This window comes from Spermophilus citellus, assembly GCF_964194105.1.
Source record: "Spermophilus citellus genome assembly, chromosome: 2".
Taxonomy (NCBI): domain Eukaryota; kingdom Metazoa; phylum Chordata; class Mammalia; order Rodentia; family Sciuridae; genus Spermophilus; species Spermophilus citellus.
The window spans coordinates 128,539,992-128,562,623 of NC_138183.1; the positions used below are offsets into that span (position 1 = coordinate 128,539,992).

Here is a 22,632-nt window from a genome sequence, read left to right on the forward strand (position 1 = left end):
GTACTAAGGAAAGCACTTTACTCAGTATTTTAAAGAGAGATCTCATTTAATCTTCAAAACGTGGATGAGAAAACTATTCCCTGAAAGTACAAAGGTCCAAGGTCTTTGAAATCTAGTTGCCTTCCCTATTGCCAGCGGGTAGTTAGAATTGAGGTTTGTATTCCAAAGCCTGAGCTCCTATCTACTTTGTTGCCCTTTGAGAAGGCAACTTTAAGAGAGGATAAGATGTGGAAGTCTGAGGTTAAGAAATGAATGGCTTAAATCACTTGTTTAACCAGAGTTAACTAATGCTTCTCAGTGTTTATGGAACTCAATTTAATTTTCAGAATGGTAAAGGGGAGAGGAGAGATGCAGTGTAGACGTTTTCTGGTTTGACAGGGACTGAGCGCAGATAGGTGCCCAAGGACTGAAAGGTGGATGGGCTGCGCCTGGGTCAGCGGGGCGCACACTGAAAGACTTAAGACGGAGGCGTGTCCTGGGCGCGCTGAGCCTGGAAGCGTTGTGGTAGTGTTTGGTTTTCGCCCGCGCTAGGCTGGCAGGCCCCTTGGGATGAAAACTCCTGGTGGGGCGGGAAGGCCCCAGCTGACGCCTGTCCCGCCACAGCCCTGGTGTGCTCCCCAGAACTCTTGAGCCTCTCAGGCGTGCGGGAATATGGGCTGGGAATCCCCGCGCACAGTCAGTCCTCTTATTGTGGACACACCGCTGGATATTTTCTTCCACGGTTTCCAGGCCCCAGAGGGGGCTTGACCCTGAATGCAAAGAGTCGAGCTTTCTGATTGGCTTAGAGTACAAACGCAGGCGAGCGCCGCCTGAGACCCGCTCTTCGATTGGATTTTACGTGAACAGTAGAGCACGAAATAAAGAGGCCTTCAGTCATTGGGCCATTGTGTGAATCTCCTTTTGGCTTCTGTGCCGACTGAATAAGCGTCTCAGGATCTTCGTCATGACTCTTAAATCTGGGCCTGTCAGTTCGCCCCAGCGTTTCTCGTCTCTAGGCACGGCATGGAGTTTACAGAGTGTAACCAATCATATAACGTCGAGATCAGGTTGCCAGGCAGATTATGCTAATAAGGCCCCGCCTTTTATGCTGCTCCCACTCTGCGGCGGGAAGAACCACCTGGAGGTGGCGGGGGGGTTTGATTTCCATCATCCCTAGGGAGAGAGGATCGGGGACCCGCTGATCTTCCAGCTCCCCTCATCCAACGTCGTGTAAGTACCTAAAGGAGTAAGGGAACTGGATAAGCCAGGGTCCAGAGTACCCCATAGTCTGGGAGGGTGTTTCGTCTTTGCTTAGTCCCACCCAAAATGGCGCCCAGCTCTTTCCGCGTCTCAGAGCCCGGCCGGGGCCAACCGACCGCGGACCCGGGTGTGGGGGGGGAATTGATGGTGGTGGGGGGGAGAAATCCCGGCGGCACCGCCCGATGGTACAGTCCAGCCGGGGCTGGGACAAGGCACCTCTCTCGGGGTGGGGGGTCAAACCATCTACACCTTCTAAGGGGAAAAGGGCAAAACCTCCTCCGGGAGGCCCTCCTGGCGCTGCATTCAGCGATGGCTTCAGCGCCTCCTCGCCCCTTCCTTCCCCGCGCTCAGTCTCCCCCCTGCGACCCCCGAGTGGCTAGCACGCTCTGCCGGCCGCGCGCACCTCTCCTCCCCTGCCCGCGTTGGTTGGGCCGGGACGGCGGTTGGGCTGCCTGCGCGTTCCGGCAGCGGCGGTTGTGCGGGCGCGCGGGGTGCGGCGGCCTGTCTCCGGCGGCCAGTCTCCATCGGCTGGGCTCCCATGGCCGTCGCGGGGGGTGGTGGCGCGATCTGGGCTTCGGGGCTGGCTGGCGGGCCCGCGGCGGGCGGGCAGCGGGCGTGCACGGCCGAGGTCTGTAGGATGGGGCCCCAGCTTTGTTTGGCGAGGCCGAGCCGCCCACCTGCCATGGATAGCTGGTCCTCCAACCTTTATTTCCAGTTGGCGTGGCCTGGACTAGGGAAGCCGCTTTCAGTTGTTTGGGACGGCCCTGTGGGACTGTCCTGTGAAAGCCGGGTTCGGGTGGGTAGGTCGGAGGCCAAGGTCGTGCTCCCGGCCTTGCTCCTGACAGCCTGCGCCCACGGAGCAGTGCCAAGGCCGGCGAGGCCCGTCGGTGTTCGGGAGCGGGTTGACAGTCCAGCAGACTGTCAGCTTTTATTAAGTAAAGACTTAAGTGTGTAGCCAGGTATTAGGTTTTAAATGAAATGGAATAGTCACCGTCTGCCCTCCAGGCACATGAAGGCGGTTTTGGGTTTTGCTTTGTTCTTTTGGTTTTGCTACTTAGAATAGTTAGATTTTAACCCATTTTTCAATCAATATTTGTGTACACTTAGAGGAAGAGGAGGGGTGGCTTTGTGCTGTCATCTAGGATTAAACATCACTCAACCGAGTCCCGTGTCCTGATTCGTCTCGTTCACCTGTTCCAAGTTTTGACTGCTAATCATCCCTAGGTTCTTTTTTTTTTTTTTTTTTTTAACTCAGCAGTACTTACCTTCATTAAAACATCACTCCTGTTTTGTGGCTTCTTTTTCTGACCTGTATCCCTCTTTGATGTAATAACTCCACGGCTGTAAGCTTCTTGAAGGCAGGAGGATATACAGTGTTACACTGTATTCTTTGGAATTAACCATTCCACCGCCAGTATCACAGTAGCTTTTACATTGGACATGTTTATTTGTTGCTCTAGAATGAAGAAAACAAGATTAAAAAGAAAATTAGTATTGTTTGGGGGGCAAAGCAAAGTGTTTATATAGTCTGGTGTATTAATCAAGTTAACTTTTGATGTGTTTACTTTTCCCAAATAATTGTGAAATCAACGTAAAATGAACCATTTTAAAGTGAATAATCCAGTGGCATTTAGTAGAAGGTTTACATTTTGTACTTTGGAGACATTTTTTTCCTGCCAGCAGGGGTGGTGGTGGTGCTTGCCTGTAATCCCAGTGACTAGGGACACTGAGGGCGGAGGATCCCAAATTCAAGGCCAGCCTCTGCAATTTCTTGAGCCACTGTCTCAGATCTGTAGGGCTAGGGGTGTGATTCAGAGAACCCCTCCTGTTTTCTGTACTCCAGAGCTGGGGGGTGGGGGGGGTGGGGCAAAACCCGGCTTGTGAATCCTCTGATTCTGTAAGCACTCAGTTTTAGCTATGTATTTATTTTGCAAGGGTGCTGAATTGTTCTGTTCTTCCAAAAAAGCCATTTTCTCTAATGTTTTACAGCTTTACTACATAATGTGTGCATTCTATGTTGTAAATCTAAATGTAGGTGAGGATGTATAATGTATAAGGCAAGGTCCTTGGATGCTTTTAGAAATTATGGTATGTCAATCCAATGTAATCCCAAATTGGTTGGCATTGCTTCAGCTTCCACTTGCTTGTTTTTCTTCTAACAATAATACATCCATGGTAGAAAACATAGAAAATATAGAAAGACCATTAAAAACCCTAAATTATAATTAGAGATAATCCTGATATTTTAAAGTGTTTTTAATCTTTGTGTTTGTGCATAAAATATTTGCACAAATGTAGCATTTAAGTGTAGTATCTATTTTGTTTTAATAGGTTCCTAAAGATTTCACTGATGATTTGCCACTTTTTTAGTAGTTTATCCCATTATTTGAAAAGGGGGCATCATGAAGTTCTTTGCATTAAAAGAATATTTTATTTGGAACCAGGGCACTGCACCACTGAGCCACATCTCCAGCCCTTTTTAAAAATTTTTACTTTGAGACAGGGTTTCACTAAGTTGCTTAGGACTTTGCTAAATTACTGAGGCTGGCTTTGAACTTGCAATCCTCCTGCCTCAGACTCCTGACCTGCTGCGAGAATAATATTTTAATACATTTTACCTTTTAAAAGCTTCACCTAATTGATAGTGATAGGTTTTTGGATAACAAGCAGAATTAATCAGAGCTGAAACTACTGAGCTGTAATTTTAGTTTCTTCAATAAATTTACATATTAAGCACTGGTAAATAGAAGGTATCTAGATAATTTAAACTTGGTAAAAATGATTTGGGAAAAACAAATATTAACTCTCCTTGTCGTTTTAGACAGAGTTTGTTTTAAACTAGAAAGCTGATGCACTTTGACCTATTGCCACTAAAATACACAGTCTTCTCTCAACCCCACCTGGAAGAGTATAAACACACCCAGTTCAGCAATTTATTTTTCACAAGCAGAAGTTATTGTTTAAATTTGTCCTGGAGCTGGGCATGAGCCCCACCTGTAATCCCAGCAATTTGGGAGGCTGAAGTAGGAGGATTACAAATTTGAGGCCAGCCTCAGCAACTTAATGAGACCCTGTCTCAAAAAAAGGGCTGAGGATGGAGCTCAGTGGTAAATTGCCACTGGGGTATGGCATGTACTATTCCCCCCTAAAAAATAAGACAATTTGTTGTAGGTACTTTAATAAATTAATGAAGAGAATTTGGCTAGTGAGTTAGAAAAAAATCGGGGGACTAGGGTATAGCTCAGTGGTAGAGTGTGTACTTAGCATATGGGAGGCCCTGAGTTCAGCCCTCAGTATCAGTACTACCACCTCCATTATCACCACCGTCACCACCACCAGCAACAACAAAAAAACACAAAAAAAGGGAGGACATTTTCCACAATGGTCCTGCCCTGATTCTGGAATTTGGAAAGGAACAGAGGGTTAGTGGAGAGCTCTTCATTATTTTGGTCCATACTGAAAATGCTTTCCTTTTCCCTATCTGGCATTAAGCTATTTAATTCCATAATATTAGAACTAAGTACCCCTGGTTTTTGCCCACTTTTACAGTCTGACTCTGATGTTACAATTCACAGTCTGTTACTTGCTGTGATCTTTAGAAGAGCTATCCCTTAGATCTGTCGTGTCCAGTACTGTAGGCACTAGACTACCTGTGGCTCTTAAACATTTGAATGTGGCTAATGTTGTATGTGTGAAATATATAACAACAGATTTTTAGATTTAGTATGAAAAAATATACCTCAGTATCTAAAATATTGATTACATGGTGAAAAGCTAATATATTGGTTTGATTTAGATAAAATATATTATTACAATTAATTTCACCTATTTCTATTCCCCCCCACCCCCCAGCACTGGGGATTGAACCCATGGTTGCTCTACCACTGTGCTACATCCCCAGCCCTCTTCAATTTTTGAGACAGGGTCTCACGGAGTTGCTAAGGCTGGTTTCAATCTTGTGATCCTCCTGCATCAGCCTCTTGAGTCCCTGGGATTATAGGTGTGCACCACCACACCTGGCAGAAGTGAATTCATTAAGACATTAGAAATGGTTTCAGATGTCTTTTTCTTCTGAAAAAAATTTTTTTTAAAATGACTTACAAAGGATAGAATTTTATTTAACTAATTGTTCCTGAGGCTGGAAGTGTAAGAGCGTGGTGCTGGCTCCTGGTGAGGGCCTTCTTGCTATATCCCAACATGGGAGAGGGTATCACATGGCAAGACCAAAAATTCTTTTAAAAAGCAAATCCTACCATTCCTTGAAGATTTTGAAGGCAGTTTGTTAGGGGTTATTTTCAGTGTTGCAACAACCATGATTATAGGCACTCGTAATATAATGTTCTTCTGGTAGGGGAATAGCTATAAGCTATAATTCCTTTGACTAACTATTGCTTTGTGTTTGACTAATTTTTGAAGTATCCTTTCCAAGGCACCTGTTTGTTTATATTTAGTTCTTAACATGTGACATTGATAGAAATGTTCAATTTTACAAATGAGAAAAAGATGACAGAAGTTTAGTGAATTAGACAAGAGTGGGGAGATAGCCAATAGGAACAAAGGGCTGGGTTCTCAGTCTCAAGCAATGGTACATGTATTAATGAGGTTTCAATCTCTTTGTCTTTATTTGTTCATCTCTTCCTTTATTCCATTGAAGTTGATGAGTTCAAAATTACTCTGTATTATTTATTTATTTATACAGTGATGGGACTAAATTCAAGGCCTGGACAAACCAGCCAAGCACTTGACCACTGGACTGTTACCCCCACACCTGTCCCTGGATTTTGAAAACAGATTTTTTTTTTTTTGTACTGGGGATTGAACCCAAGGCTTAGAGCACACTATGCAAGCTCTATATCACTGAGTTACATCCTTAGCCATCCAGTCTCTGGATTTTAAATAGTTCATCATTTGATAAATGTAAGAACTTACAAAGAGTAATGTTTAAGACACTTGTTTATGTGACATGCAGGTTATCTCAAGTATTTTAAACCTGCTGAAGTGAGATATAACTACGATATAACTATATTATATAATTGTATTTATAGTTTAAGAATTAACATGAAATTATGTAGCAGCCATTGCTTTTTTTTTTTTTTTTTTGTACCAGGGACTGAACTCAGGGGTACTTGACCACTGAGCTACATCCCCAGCCCTATTTTGTTTTTTATTTAGGGACAGAGTCTCACTGAGTTGCTTAGCGCCTTGCAGTTGCTGAGGCTGGCTTTGAACTCGTGATTCTTCTGTCTCAGCCTCCTAAACTGCTGGGATTACAGGCATGTGCCACCATACCTGGCAGCAGCCATTATATTTTGATGAATTTTGTTTCATTTAAAAATTTTAAGGAATTTTACATTCATATTTATATATATTCATCCTGTGTACTCTGTATGTGTTGGTTAGCTTTCTAAATACCCAAGATAATCAGCTTGTAAAGAGAAAAGGTTTATTTGGCTCAGTTTTGCAGATTTCCAATCCATGTTTAATTGACCCCATTGCTTTTGATCCTGTAATAAGGCAGCAAAATCATGGCAGGAGCATGTTAGAGGGGCAAAATTGCTCTCCTCATAGCTGGGAAGTAAAAAGATGAAGAGACTAGGGTCCCACAGTCCCCCCCCTTGAGGACATGCTCCTAGTTACCTGGAGACCTCACCACCTTTTAAAATTTCTACTACCTCCTAATAGTACCAAGCTGGGGATCAGGCCTTTACTACATGGACTTTTGGGAGACACCCAAACCATGCCACTTGGTAATTCCACCCCCCCCCAATTATATCTTTTCATATATCATTTAAAAAATAATACTTTTGTTCAGATCCATGACTGAGTGGCTGGCTTTCTTTCTTTCTCTCCCTTTTTTTCTTTCAAACCAAGGGGTGCACTACCATACCCCCAGCCCATATTATTTTTTGCTTTGATACAGGATCTTGTCTTCAAACTCACCATCCTCCTGCCTCATTTCCCAAGTCATTGGGATTACAGGTGTGTGCTTCCACACTGGGCTCAAGTCAGCGGTTTTTAACTGTTATAAATCTCATATATATGTGTGTACATATATGTAAATATTTGTTTATATTTACATATATGTAAATATAAATATATATGTATGTATTTGTGATGCTGAGAATTGAATTCACATTTCTAATAAATATATGAAAAGATTTTCCATTTTAATAGTAGCAAAGGAAATGCAAATTACACCCACAATGTAAATGCCTTAACACTGTACACCTAAGTTAAGGTAGGCAATACCAAATCCTGAGGATGTTGAGCAGTATAGACCCTCATACATGGTTAGAAAGAGTATAAATTAGTGTAACTACTTTGAAAGACAATTCAGCATTATCAAGAAAATAAAAAGCCTGCTGTAAACCTAACATATCCATTATTAGAGAAATATATGCTCTTGAGAACCAGAAAAAAAATACTTGGAGTAATTTATTTTTATGATCTGAATTGATTCAATTAATATTTGAGGGTTTCTATGATCTGTACACATAGCAGTGGATAAATGCTATTTATATTCTCCTCCTCTACTGAATATTGTTTTTTACTGCTGAATATTTTCACAAAATATTCCATTCAGTGTGTTCTTCCGTTTTCCTAAGACAATGCTGTACATAGAACAGGCATTTGATAAATACTGTGTTTTTAAAAAGTATTATTCAATTTTTTACAATGGGAACCTTTCACTATAGGTTTATAATTTTGCCCAGCTCCTGGGCTGTTGAGCAATTTGCTCAATTAAATCTGCTTGTGTGGGTTTAGTAAATTACAACCTCCTCTAGTTTCCTTGAGATGAAGTCTAGCCTCCTGATTACATCATCTAGTGGGAGACAGGAGACAGTAGCGATTCCATTTCCTCTTGGGGTTCTTGGCAGCTTTGCCTAGGGTGAAAGCTGTTTCTGGGGAAAGGAAAAGAGGTCCAAACTCTGTAGTAATAAATATCTTGGGTTAGATCCCACTTAGTGCTACGACCATGGTCAAGTAACCATTCTTGGTTGTGGTGAGAATTGTTTTGAAAGCTAATATTTAAAGGACATCTCACAGTGCCTGTACCTTATAGGTGCTCAGTAAATGGCATCAGCTGTAATTGTTACTATTCACTAGTTGTTTAACTTAAGTAGCTGCCTTTCTACAGTGTACATTTTGAATCAAATGGCCTATGATTATGCTGATTTTTTTTTTGTAGTTGTAGATGGACAGCATACCTCTGTTTTACTTATTCACTTTTATGTGGTGCTGAGGATGGAACCCAGTTACTCACATGTGCAAGGCAAGTGATCTGCTACTGAGCTACAGCCCCAGCCCAATTATGCTGATTTTTTTTTTTAAAAGAGCTACATTTGTTAAGAGATTACAATTTTGTAATTTCATTTAACTCCTTCAATGAATTTGCAAAGGAATCTAGCATGTCCTACATTATACCTGAATGAAATGATCTAGTTATGTATTTGCAAAGAATACTTACTGCTGAGTGCTCTAAACCTGAAAGCTTCTATTTTGACTCTCAATGTAGGAAAAAAATGCTAATTACCATAGTTTGAAAAGTCTATCAATTTGAATTCGAAATATATTTTCTGGTGAAATATATTGGGTGAGAGCGAACCCATGCTTATAGTCAAGAGATGTTTATTCCCAAGTCAATTGTTTAATAATGGAAATAAAAAAAGACTTTCAAAATAGTCAACATCTTTACCCATCATGGAAATGCAAAATAAAACTACATTGAGTTTTTCACCTTGTCCCAATCAGAATGGCTTCTTTTTTAGAATATACTATTTTGATACCAAAAAAACAAGCTGGGAAAAAGCCACTGAGCTACATCCCCAGCCCTTTTTTAAATTTCATTTTGAAACAGGGTTTTGCTAAGTTGCTTGGGCTAAGTTGCTGAGGCTGGCCTCAAACTTGTGATCCTCCTGCCTTAGCCTCCCGAGTCACTGGTATGATAGGGGAGAGCCAACAGTCTTGGCCTTTTTTTTTTTTTTTTGCTTTGTTTTGTATTGGGGATTGAACCTATAGCTTCATAGCAAAGTACACACTGTACCACTGAGCCCCTGCCTAAGATTTTCCCTCCCACTGTTTTGCAGTGCTGGGGATAAAATGCCGGTCCTCTTATATGCTAGTGCTTTACCATGAGTCACATCTCCAACCCAAGATTAAGTTTTTATGATGTCAATACCTGCCTTAATATGTCTTCTACTTGGGTTCACCATGTTGTTAATCAAATACTTGTATTTTTAAAAAATTTTAATTAAAAAACTTTTTAAACTCTTCTGCATTTCACATTTAGCTTTGCTAACAAGGGACTGAGGATGAGGAATGGGAATTTGAAAATGAAAATCAGGCCACATTAACCTCTTTACAACAGGTAGGAATTAGATATTAAAGGGAATTACTTCAGACTAATATCTTTTTGCTTCTTTACCTTGGGTCAGAGTTATGTTTCAGTCTCTTTGAACTAATGACTGTATTTTTCAGGAGTTGAGGAAGAGTGAATAGTAATTAAATTGTTTTTTTCTTATGTTAATTAGGAAAACTATGCTCTAAAATACTTTTCTTCTAAGCAATTATAATATTTACTTTTTTTTCTTAGAATATTTTGAAACACTTGAATTTATCAAGGAAACAGATTAACACTTAAGACTGTGCCTCTTTTTACATAATGCAGGATTTTATCCTAAGGACTTGGGTTTGTGACTTAAGTCATAGTTACTACCCAGAATCACCAGTAAGGAAGGCTTTTTAGGCCATAGACGACCCACCTGGGAGTCTCCTAGTTACTGCAACTGCTACTTCAACAGAAGAACTTAAGATATGTGGGGCAGATACTTTCCATGCAGAGGTAAACCAGAGCCATAGATGCTATCTATCTCCCTACCAGTTGTTTTGTGAATGAAAGCTGCTATTGAGAAGGGACCTGGGCATGTTCTTGGAGCTTTTGCAAGTCTAGTATCCATAGTGAAAAACATGAATGTTCAGTATTATTTAGTGAGTCATCTGCAGCAATCTCTCAGTTTTCAAATGTCCTCTGCAAATCTGTGTTTACATTCAGGTGTAAATTTGCCTGTAACTATGTGGTAAAGGGAAGCTAGGAGATAATCCCCATGAGAGCAGTCTGGTTGGCAAAGAAAACAATTATGTTCACCATAATTGGACCCCAGCCTTCTCTAAGTTCTAAGATATAAAGATCATACAGATATTAGGGAAGATGGTGATTTGTAAATTTTGTTTTTAGTTTTTTTCTTTTGGTACTAGAAATTGAACCCAAGAGTGTTTTGCCACTAAGCTACATCCCCAGCTTTTTTTATTTTTATTTTGAGTCAGGGTCTTACTAAGTTGCTTAGAGCCTTGCTAAGCACTGAGGCTGGCTTCAAACTTGGGATCCTCCAGCCTCAGCTTCTTAAATTGCTGGGGTTACAGATGTATGCAACTGTGCCTGACTTGCTTTGTTGTTTTGAAAGAAGATATACAAGTTCTTACTAAGTTTTTTTTACCAATAAAAATTTTTTTTTAAAGGTGGTGACTTTGGCCATTGATAGTTTGTGTAAGAATATTTATTAATGTTAGTAAGTCAGAGTAGGAATTCAGAGCTTTAGTCTTTGTCCAGTGCTTACCAAAGGTGGTCTGGCTTCATTGTAATCAGGCCTTCATGTTACTTCTAGAGTGATTTCCCAAATTGTCACTGCTATGATGAAGTATTTTTCTTTCCCTGCTGTGCAGGAGTTAAGCCAGATTTGGCTCATTTAAGGATAACTTGGGGAAGTTTATAAACATTTTTGTGTTTCCTTCTACCCCTGTAATTAATTGCATTACCATCTTCAGGGGTGAGATTCTGGAGTTTGTTTTTCAACTAACTCCCTTTTTGATCCTAGTAAAACTAGTCTACAAACTTTATAAACTGTAGGCTAATTGAATAAAGTTTAAATTCTTCACCTTGCACTTGTGGCCTTTGTAGACCTTTTTAGATCCATCCTAACTGTTTGAGGCTTTTCTCTCTCATAGTCACTAGTCCCTAAGCATATCCTTAATTTCTTGCCCTGGAACTTTCTCAAAAAACTTGTTAAAAATGCACTCATTGGGGGCTGGGGTTGTGGCTTAGCAGTAGAGTGCTTGCCTAGCATGTGTGAGGCGCTGGGTTCGATCCTCAGCACCACATAAAAATAAATAAATAATATGAAGGTATTGTGTCCAACTACAACTAAAAAAAAAAATTCATTGTTAAAAAAATGCACTCATGTTTGCTCTAACGGCAAATATTATATACCCCTTCCCCTTCTCTATATATGTAAAGTCTCTTCTTTTTATTTTTTAATTTGTTCTAATTAGTTATTCTTGACAGTAGAATGAATGCATTTTGATACATTGTACACAAATGGAACACAACTTCTTCCTCTGGCTGTACATGGTGCAGAGTCACACTGGTAGTGTAATCATACATGTATATAGGGTAATAATATCTGTTCCATTCCACTGTTCTTCCCATCCATATACCCTCTCCCTTCCCCTCATTCCTCTATGCACAATCCAAAGTTCCTTCATTCCCTTTTCCCTATTATGGATCAGCATTTGCTTATCAGAGAAAACATTTGGCCTTTGGTTTGGGGTTTGGGTTATTTCGCTTAGCATGATATTCTCCAGCTCCAGTCATTTACCTGCAAATACCATAATTTCATTCTTCTTTAAGGCTGAGTAATATTCCATTGTGTATATATGTAGCGCATTTTCTTTATCCATTCATCAGTTGAAGGGCTTGTAGGTTGGTTCTATACTTTAGCTATTGTGAATTGAGCTGCTATAAACATTGATGTGGCTGTGTCCTTTGGGTATAAACCGAGGAGTGGGATAACTGGGTCAAATAGTGGTTCCAAGTTTTCTGAGGAATTGCCATGCTACTTAGTGGTTGCATCAATGTGCAGTCCCACCAGCAATGTATGAGTGTACTCTTTTCCCCACATCCTTGCCAACACTTATTATTGCTTGTATTCTTTTTTTTTTTTTTTTTTTTTGGTGCTGGGGATTGAACCTAGGGCCTTGTGCATGTGAGGCAAGCACTCTACCAACTGAGCTATGGCCCCAGCCCTTATTGCTTGTACTCTTGATAATTGCTATTCTGATTGGAGCGAGATGAAGTCTTAGAGTAGTTTTGATTTGCATTTCTCTAATTGCTAGAGATGATGAACATTTTTTTCATATGTTTATTGATCGATTGTATTTCTTCCATGAAGTGTCTGTTTAGTTCCTTAGCCCATTTATTGATTGGGTTGTTTTTTTAGTGATGAGTTTTTTGAGTTCTTTATATATCCTGGAGATTAGTGCTCTATCTGAGGTGCGTGTGGTAAAGATTTTCTCCCATTCTGTAGGCTATCTTTTCACGTTATCCATTGTTTCCTTTGCTGAGAAGAAGCTTTTTAGTTTGAATCCATCCTATTTATTGATTGTTCATTTTACTTCTTTTGCTTTAGGAGTCTTGTTAAGGAAGTCAGGTTGTAAGCCTGAAGATTTGGGCCTATTTTTTCTTCTATTAGGTTGAGGGTCTCTGTCCTAGTGCCCAAGTCTTTGATCCACTTTGAGTTGATTTTTGTGCAGGGTGAGAGATAGAGGTTTAATTTCATTTTACTACATGTGGATTTCCAGTTTTCCCAGCACCTTTTGTTGAATAGGGTATCTTTCTCCAATGGTTGTTTTTGGTGCCTTTGTCTAGTATGAGATAACAGTATTTATGTGGTTTTGTCTCTGTTTTTTCTATTTTGTACCATTGGTCTACTATTTTGGTGCTAATACCGTGCTGTTTTGGTTACTATTGCTCTGTAGTATAGCTTAAGATATGTAAAATTTCTTGATGTTTGTTTCCAAATTGCTTTCAAGAAAGTTTGTATTAAAAAATACAAACGGGGGAACGTGCTAGGGTAGCTCAGTGGTAGAGTGATAGAACCTTGCATGTGGAAGGCACTGGGTTTGATCCTCAGCACCACATAAAAATAAATAAAATAAAGGTATTGTGTCCATCTGCAACTAAAGGTATTAAAAAAGAAAGTATGCTTTAGCTGGGTGTGGTGGTGCACACTTTTAGACCCAGCAGTTTGGGAGGCTGAGACAGGAGGATCATGAGTTCAAATCCAGCCTCAGCAATTAGCAAGGCCCCAAGGAACTCAGTGAGACCCTGTCTCTAAATAAAATACAAAAAAGGGCTGGGGATATGGTTCCCTGGTTTAGTGCCCCTAAGTTCAATCCCCAGTACCAAGGAAAAGAAAAGAAAAGAAAAAAAAAAAAGCTTTGGGCTGGGCGCTGTGGCACATCCCTGTAATCCCAGCAATTTGGGAGGCTTGCACATAGGAGGATTGCAAGTTCAAAGCCAGCCTCAGCAATTTAGCAAGGCCCTAAGTAATTTAGCGAGATCCTGGCGGGTGCTGAGGTTATGGCTCAGTAGTAGAGCACTTGCCTAGCATGCATTCCATCCCTGGCACCACATAAACAAATAAACAAATAAAATAAAGGAATTGTGTCCATCTACAACTAAAAAAATTAAAAAAAAAAGGGGGCTAGAGATGTGGCTCAGTGGTTAAGTGCCCCTGGGTTCAATCCCTAGTATTCCCCTCCCCCCCCCACACAAATAATATGTAGAAAAAAGTGCACATGGCAGGGCTGGGGTTGTGGCTCAGTGGTAGCATGCTTGCCTAGCATGCATGAGGCACTGGGTTCAGTTCTCAGCACCACATACATATAAATAAAAATAAAAGTCCATCAACAATTAAAAAATATTTAAAAAATAGTGCACGTGGTATTTAATCTCAAACAGTAGAATTATATTTTAATAACAACAGAAAAATTTTACATACTGCTTATATTCTAAAACTTTCTCATCACTTGTGTGCCTCTTGAGACATATTCAGTGATTGTGGTTGTTTCTTTCTTTCTTTTTTTTTATTGTTGGTTGTTCAAAACATTAGTTCTTGACATATCATATTTCACACTTTGATTCAAGTGGGTTATGAACTCCCATTTTTACCCCGTATACAGATTGCAGAATCACATCAGTTACACTTCCATTGATTTACATATTGCCATACTAGTGTCTGTTGTATTCTGCTGACTTTCCTATCCTCTACTATCCCCCCTCCCCTCCCCTCCCCTCCCCTCTTCTCTCTCTACCCCATCTACTGTAATTCATTTCTCCCCCTTGTATTATTTTTCCCTTTCCCCTCACTTCCTCTTGTATGTAATTTTGTATAACCCTAAGGGTCTCCTTCCATTTCCATGCAATTTCCCTTCTCTCTTGCTTTCCCTCCGACCTCTCATCCCTGTTTAATGTTAATCTTCTTCTCATGCTCTTCGTCCCTACTCTGTTCTTAGTTACTCTCCTTATATCAAAGAAGACATTTGGCATTTGTTTTTTAGGGATTGGCTGGCTTCACTTAGCATAATCTGCTCTAATGCCATCCATTTCCCTCCAAATTCTATGATTTTGTCATTTTTTAATGCAGAGTAATACTCCATTGTGGATAAATGCCACATTTTTTTTAATCCATTCGTCTATTGAAGGGCATCTAGGTTGGTTCCACAGTCTTGCTATTGTGAATTGTGCTGCTATGAACATCGATGTAGCAGTGTCCCCGTAGCATGCTCTTTTTAGGTCTTTAGGGAATAGACCCAGAAGGGGAATAGCTGGGTCAAGGGTGGTTCCATTCCCAGCTTTCCAAGAAATCTCCATACTGCTTTCCAAATTGGCTGCACCAATTTGCAGTCCCACCAACAATGAACAAGTGTACCCTTTTCCCCACATCCTCGCCAGCACTTGTTGTTGTTTGACTTCCTAATGGCTGCCAATCTTACTGGAGTGAGATGGTATCTTAGGGTGGTTTTGATTTGCATTTCTCTGACTGCTAGCGATGTTGAGCATTTTTTCATGTACTTGTTGATTGATTGTATGTCCTCCTCTGAGAAGTGTCTGTTCAGGTCCTTGGCCCATTTGTTGATTGGGTTATTTGTTATCTTATTGTCTAATTTTTTGAGTTCTTTGTATACTCTGGATATTAGGGCTCTATCTGAAGTGTGAGGAGTAAAGATTTGTTCCCAGGATGTAGGCTCCCTATTTACCTCTCTTATTGTTTCTTTTGCTGAGAAAAAACTTTTTAGTTTGAGTAAGTCCCATTTGTTGATTCTAGTTGTTAACTCTTGTGCTATGGGTGTCCTATTGAGGAATTTGGAGCCCAACCCCACAGTATGTAGATCGTAGCCAACTTTTTCTTCTATCAGACGCCGTGTGTCTGATTTGATATCAAGCTCCTTGATCCATTTTGAGTTAACTTTTGTGCATGGCGAGAAAAAGGGATTCAGTTTCATTTTGATGCATATGGATTTCCAGTTTTCCCAGCACCATTTGTTGAAGATGCTATCCTTTCTCCATTGCATGCTTTTAGCCCCTTTATCAAATATAAGATAGTTGTAGTTTTGTGGATTGGTTTCTGTGTCCTCTATTCTGTACCATTGGTCCACCCGCCTGTTTTGGTACCAATACCATGCTGTTTTTGTTACTATTGCTCTGTAGTATAGTTTGAAGTCTGGTATCGCTATACCGCCTGATTCACACTTCCTGCTTAACATTGTTTTTGCTATTCTGGGTCTTTTATTTTTCCATATGAATTTCATGATTGCTTTCTCTATTTCTACAAGAAATGCCGTTGGGATTTTGATTGGCATTGCATTAAACCTATAGAGAACTTTTGGTAATATCGCCATTTTGATGATGTTAGTTCTGCCTATCCATGAACAGGGTATATTTTTCCATCTTCTAAGATCTTCTTCTATTTCTCTCTTTAGGGTTCTGTAGTTTTCATTGTATAAGTCTTTCACCTCTTTTGTTAGGTTGATTCCCAAGTATTTTATTTTTTTTGAGGATATTGTGAATGGAGTGTTTTTCCTCATTTCCATTTCAGAGGATTTGTCACTGATATACAGGAATGCCTTTGATTTATGCGTGTTGATTTTATATCCTGCCACTTTGCTGAATTCATTTATTAGCTCTAATAGTTTCTTTGTAGACCCTTTTGGGTCTGCTAGGTATAGAATCATGTCATCTGCAAATAGTGATAATTTAAGTTCTTCTTTTCCTATTTTTATGCCTTTAATATCATTCGTCTGTCTAATTGCTCTGGCCAGTGTTTCGAGAACTATGTTGAACGGAAGTGGTGAGAGAGGGCATCCCTGTCTTGTTCCAGATTTTAGAGGGAATGCCTTCAATTTTTCTCCATTCAGAATGATGCTAGCCTGAGGCTTAGCATAGACTGCTTTTACAATGTTGAGGTATGTTCCTGTTATCCCTAGTTTTTCTAGAGTTTTGAACATAAAGGGATGCTGTACTTTGTCGAATGCTTTTTCTGCATCTATCGAGATGATCATATGGTTCTTATGAGTCTATTGTTGTGGTGAATAACATTTATTGATTTCTGTATATTGAACCAGCCTTGCATCCCAGGGATGAATCCTACTTGATCATGGTGCACAATTTTTTTGATATGTTTTTGAATCCGATTCGTCAGAATTTTATTGAGGATTTTTGCATCTAGGTTCATTAGAGATATAGGTCTGTAGTTTTCTTTCTTTGAAGTGTCTTTGTCTGGTTTAGGAATCAGTGTGATGTTGGCCTCGTAGAATGAATTTGGAAGTTCTCCCTCTTTTTCTATTTCCTGAAATCGCTTGAAAAGTGTTGGTATTAGTTCCTCTTTAAAGGTTTTGTAAAACTCTGCTGTATACACATTTGGTCCTGGGCTTTTCTTAGTTGGTAGTCTTTTGATGGTTTCTTCTATTTCCTCAATTGATGTTGATCTGTTTAGGTTGTCTATATCCTCCTGTCTCAATCTGGGCAGATCATATGATTTAAGAAATTTATCGATGACTTCACTATCTTCTATTTTATTGGAGTATAAGGATTCAAAATAATTTCTGATTGTCTTCTGTATTTCTGAAGTGTCTGTTGTGATATTGCCTTTTTCATCCCATATGCTAGTAATTTGAGTTCTCTCTCTTCTTCTCTTCGTTAGCATGGCTAAGGGTCTGTCGATCTTATTTATTTTTTCAAAGAACCAACTTTTAGTTTTGTCAATTTTTTCAATTGTTTCTTTTGTTTCGATTAATTTCAGCTCTGATTTTAATTATTTCTTGCCTTCTACTTCTTTTGCTGTTGTTTTGCTCTTCTTTTTCTAGGATTTTGAGATGAAGTATGAGATCATTTATTTGTTGTTTTTTTCTTTTTTTAAGGAATGAACTCCAAGAAATGAATTTTCCTCTTAGAACTGCTTTCAATGTGTCCCATAGATTCCGATATGTTGTGTCTGTGTTTTCATTTATCTCTAAGAATTTTTTAATTTCCTCCTTGATGTCTTCTATAACCCATTAATCATTCAGTAACCTATTGTTCATTCTCCAAGTGATGCATGATTTTTCCTTCCTTCTTTTATCGTTGATTTTCAGTTTCATTCCATTATGATCAGATAAGATGCATGGTATTATCTCTACTCCTTTATATTGTCTAAGAGTTGCCCTGTGACATAATATATGATCTATTTTTGAGAAGGATCCATGTGCTGGTGAGAAAAAAGTGTAACTGCTTGATGTTGGGTGGTATATTCTATATATGTCAATTAAGTCTAGGTTATTGTGTTATTGAGTTCTATAGTTTCTTTATTCAACTTTTGTTTGGAGGATCTGTCCAGTGGTGAGAGAGGTGTGTTGAAGTCTCCCATGATTATTGTATGGTGGTCTATTAGACTCTTGAACTTGAGAAGAGTTTGCTTGATGAACATAGCTGCACCGTTGTTTGGGGCATATATATTTATGATTGTTATGTCTTGTTGGTGTATGGTTCCCTTGAGCAGTATGTAGTGTGCCTCTTTATCCCTTTTGATTAACTTTGGCTTGAAATCTATTTTATTTGATATGAGTATGGACACTCCTGCTTGTTTCCGAAGTCCATATGAGTGATATGATTTTTCCCAGCCTTTCACCTTCAGTCTATGTATATCGTTTCCTATCAAATGCGTCTCCTGTAGGCAGCATATTGTTGGGTCTTCTTTTGTGATCCATTCTACTAGCCTGTGTCTCTTAATTGGTGAGTTTAAGCCATTAACATTTAGGGTTATTATTGAGATATGGTTTGTTCTTCCAGCCATGTTTGTTTATTTATGTTACTAAACATGGTTTGTTTTCCTCTTTGATTATTTTCCCCTCTCTACTGTCCTACCTCCCACTGTTGGTTTTCATTGTTATTTTCCATTTCCTATTCCTGTAATGTTTTGCCAAGGATGTTTTGAAGAGATGGTTTTCTAGCTGCAAATTCTTTTAACTTTTGTTTATCGTGGAAGGTTTTAATTTCATCTTCCATCCTGAAGCTTAATTTCGCCGGATACAGGATTCTTGGTTGGAACCCATTTTCTTTCAGTGTTTGAAATATGTTATTCCGGGATCTTCTAGCTTTCAGAGTCTGTGTTGAAAGATCAGCTGTTATCCTGATTGGTTTACCCCTTAATGTGATCTCTTTCCTTTCTCTTGTAGCTTTTAAAATTCTCTCCTTATTTTGTATGCTGGGCATCTTCATTATAATGTGTCTAGGTGTGGATCTCTTATGATTTTGCACATTCGGCGTCCTGTAGGCTTCTAGGATTTGGGATTCTGTCCCATTCTTCAAGTCTGGGAAGTTTTCTTGTATTATTTCATTGAATAGATTGCTCATTCCTTTGGTTTGGAGCTCTATACCTTCCTGTATCCCAATGACTCTTAAGTTTGGTCTCTTTATGTTATCCCATATTTCTTGGATGTTCTGCTCATGGTTCCTTAACAGTCTTGCTGAGCTCTTCATGTTCTTTTCAAGTTGAAATACTTTGTCTTCATTGTCTGATGTTCTATCTTCTAAGTGTTCTACTCTGCTGGTAGTATTCTCAATTGAGTTTTTAAGTTGGTTTATTGCTTCCTGCATTTCTAGGATTTCTGTTTGTTTTTTATTACCTCTATCTTCCTGTATAGTTGATCTTTTGCTTCTTGGATTTGTTTATGTAATTCATTGTCGAAGTGATCTTTCATTGTCTGATTTTGCTGTCTAATGTCTTCCTTGTGACTCCGGATCATCTGAAGCATGTACATCCTTAATTCTTTATCTGACATTCCATCTCCTGTGCTAGGAGCCACAAGCATATATACGATGTATGGCACCTTTGGTTGTAAAGTGACGCCAGCTAGCCACTGAGATGATTATGTTAAAATTTACATTCATATGCAAACTGGACTCCCGCTGTTCACCTTGGCCTGCTACCGGACTCAAGTTACGGGACTTTACGGGACTGCTGGAGAGTTCCCATTGGTTGGGGAAGGATAGTAGGAGGGAATTCCGGAGGAGGTGGGAGGAGACGGGGGGGTTCCGGTCGGCGCGCGGTTCCGGTCGGACACCCTCGTGGGAGGACCGGTTTTTGACTTGCTGGCGCTGAGAGTGTTAGCGGCTTTTTCAAAATAAAGTTTTGTTCCTGCTTGATTGGCTCGTGATTCTGTGCCCAGCCAAGACTGCGGCATTTGGCGGCCCGTGCGGGGAACGCCTGAAGCTTAGAGGTGAGTAAATTGCTCGCCCCTGAGGGAAGGCGACAGGATGGATGACCTTCTCAGAAAACAATGTGTTCTTGTTTTGATTTATTTTGTTTTCATTTCGAGCTCCCTAGCCCTAGAATTTTCTCAGGCGAACTGGAAAAAATGGTTGGCTCAAGGTTTGAAGTTATTCAGCCCTGAGAAAGAGAAAATTGATACAACCATTGTCTGCTCCGTCTTTGTTTCATTCTGCTTCGGCTTTGTTTTATCCTACCTTATTGGGTTAGGTTATAGTAGATTAGAATCCAATAAAAAACAAACCGAAAAACTGTTAAGTAAATTGTTAGAGGTCCAGACTATGGTAGAAAAAACGCTAGGTCAAGCAAAAGAGAAGGTCTCTCAAGCTAGTCAGACAGAGGAGAATTTAAAGAAAGCAAGCTTAGAGGACAAGCAGCCATCAGGTGGAGAATTACAACAGGAGGTTGCTACCAACTCCGTTCTATCACCAGAGGGCGTAACTCAGCCAACAGCTCCATCTACCGCTGAGCGGCCCTCAACTCCCGTAGTTGATGGACGGAATTCTGAGGCAGGACCCCAAAGATTAGCATGCCCTGTACTTGAGCAGGCAGGAGGGCAACGAATTCACCGTGCTTTAGATTTCAAAACAATAAAGCAATTAAAGGAGGCTGTAACGACCTATGGGCCGCAAGCTCCCTTCACAATAAGCATGGTTGAATCTGTTACCAACTTGGACATGACACCAGCAGATTGGGCTAACATGTGTCGATCTGTGCTAAACGGAGGACAATATTTGTTATGGAAGGTTGCCAATGAGGAATTTTGCATGGAGACAGCTAGGCGAAATGCAGAAGCTGGGTACCCTCAAAGAAATATGGACATGCTTTTGGGGAAGGGACCTTATGAGGGTCAAAGACAACAAATTGAATATGACCCTGGTGTGTACGCACAAATTGCTGTAGATGCAGTTAGGGCATGGAAAACTTTACAGGGGCATGGAGACTTACAAGGTCAATTATCTAAGGTAATACAAGGAACTAATGAACCTTATGCTGAATTTGTAGATAGACTTATTCAGTCAGCCTCTAGGATATTTGGAAATACAGAACAGGTAATGCCATTTATAAAACAACTGGCTTATGACCAAGCAAATCGTTGCTGCAGAGAGGTCATTAGACCATGGAGACATGAGGATTTAAACACATATATTAAATTATGTAGAGACATTAATGAACAGGGGCAAGTCTTAGCAGCAGTACAACAGGCTTTAGATGCCAGGCCAAGAACATGCTATAATTGTAATCAAACAGGACATTTTAAAAGGAGTTGCCCCATAAGAGGAGGGTTTAACAAAGCTGGATATCAAAGGAATAGAATACCAGGTATTTGCCCACGATGCCGTAGAGGGAGACATTGGGCTAATGAATGCCGTTCTCAAACCACCATAGAGGGTATTCCGTTATCAAAAAACGAACAAGGACCAAGTGTTTACCCACGATATCGTGGAGAAAGGTATCAAGCTCCATTGCCAAAAAACGGACTAGAGGGCCCAATGCCCCGGGGCCCCAAACCACAAATATATGGGGCAATGGAGGAACCCAACAGCCCCATCAAGGTAGTGCCCAGGACGCATTATCCATTAAATCCCTCATCAGACAAACTAGAGGGAGCGCAGGGCTGGACATCTGCGCCTCTGCCAGAGCAGTACTAACCCCAGAGATGGGAATTCAAATCATTCCCACAGGAGTAAAAGGACCTCTTCCCCAGGGAACAGTAGGCTTATTATTGGGACGCAGTTCTTCTACACTAAAAGGACTTATGATAAGTCCTGGGGTAATTGATCCCGATTATGAAGGTGAAATAAAAATTATAGCTAGTTCTCCAAGAGGTATATCAGTAATTTCACCAGGAGATAGAATAGCACAGTTATTAATAATACCCAGCCTGCATGATAAATTTTCCAGTTGTAATGTAGAAAGAGGTTCCAAGGGATTAGGCTCCACAGGTGTAGATTGGGCTATGCTGTCTTTGAATTTAGATTCTCGCCCAATGCTAAAATTAAATATTCAAGGACATGACTTTAATGGGCTGCTGGACACAGGAGCTGACCTTAGTGTCATCTCTCGTCAAGAATGGCCAAAATATTGGCCATTACAACAAGCCACTCAAACGCTTCGAGGCCTAGGAGTGGCAACAAATCCCCATAGAAGTGCTATGGTATTAGATTGGAGGGATCCTGAAGGATGTGAAGGAACTATACAGCCCTATGTATTGGATCATCTTCCTGTAAATTTATGGGGACGAGATGTCCTAGATCAATTAGGATTGACATTAACAAATAACATCAATCCTAACGCGCCCACTACTAGGGCTAAACAAGGCTTTAGGAAAGAAAAAAGATTAAGAGAACAAGAACAAGGTATGACAGCACCTATTCAAATAGATCAAGAAATAAATAGACATGAATTGGGTTTTCAGAAAGGGCCACTGAGACAATCAAAATTACTTGGAAATCAGAAAGACCAGTGTGGGTTCCTCAGTGGCCCTTGACTAAAGAAAAGATACAAGTAGCCCATGACTTGGTCAGACAACAGTTAGCGGAAGGACATATACAACCTTCCGTATCCCCCTATAATACTCCCATTTTTGTCATTAAAAAGAAATCTGGTAAATGGAGATTATTACAAGATTTAAGAGCCATTAATAATGAGATGGTTATTATGGGGCCTGCTCAATCAGGGATTCCTCAATTGTCTGCTTTACCAAAAACCTGGCATGTTTTAGTTATAGATATTAAAGATTGTTTCTTTT

The 22,632-nt window shown here is 40.1% G+C and overlaps 1 protein-coding gene across 1 annotated transcript in view; it reads left to right on the plus strand.

Moving 5' to 3' along the window:
- The first annotated feature begins 334 nt into the window (after positions 1-334).
- The window catches only part of PRDM10 (PR/SET domain 10), a 118,212-nt gene continuing 95,914 nt past the window's right edge, over positions 335-22,632 (plus strand). Inside the window, exon 1 of the mRNA XM_081280058.1 lies at positions 335-1,209. The gene's annotated coding sequence lies outside the window, so the exon portion shown is untranslated. The remainder of the gene's footprint in view (positions 1,210-22,632) is intronic.